This window comes from Otolemur garnettii, unplaced genomic scaffold, assembly GCF_000181295.1.
Source record: "Otolemur garnettii isolate 467f Iridium unplaced genomic scaffold, OtoGar3 scaffold00134, whole genome shotgun sequence".
NCBI lineage: Eukaryota > Metazoa > Chordata > Mammalia > Primates > Galagidae > Otolemur > Otolemur garnettii.
In genome coordinates, this window is record NW_003852529.1 from 5236388 (window position 1) to 5236704 (window position 317).

A 317-nucleotide genomic window follows, 5' to 3' on the forward strand; every position below is an offset into this window, starting at 1 on the left:
CCGGGGCTTCAACAGAAGCCCCGGCCTCATCAATAAACACAGTTACCGCAATTTGTCTGTCTGCTGACTCTGAAATTTCAGCCAGGCGTCTGATGGGGTGAAAGGAGGGCAAGAGAAGGGGCATAGGGGTAACCAGGGGGTGCACAAGGGATGGGGTGGAGCATGGCAGGAGCTCTAGTGGCAGGGAAGGGCTCAGGGGACCTGGAATGGGATCTCATGGTGAGTGGGGCCTCCAGGAGGGTGAGCAGAGGGGATATAGGCATCAGGGGTTCAGGGCAGATAGGAGCCATGTGAAGATGTTGGGGGCAGGGCTGGGG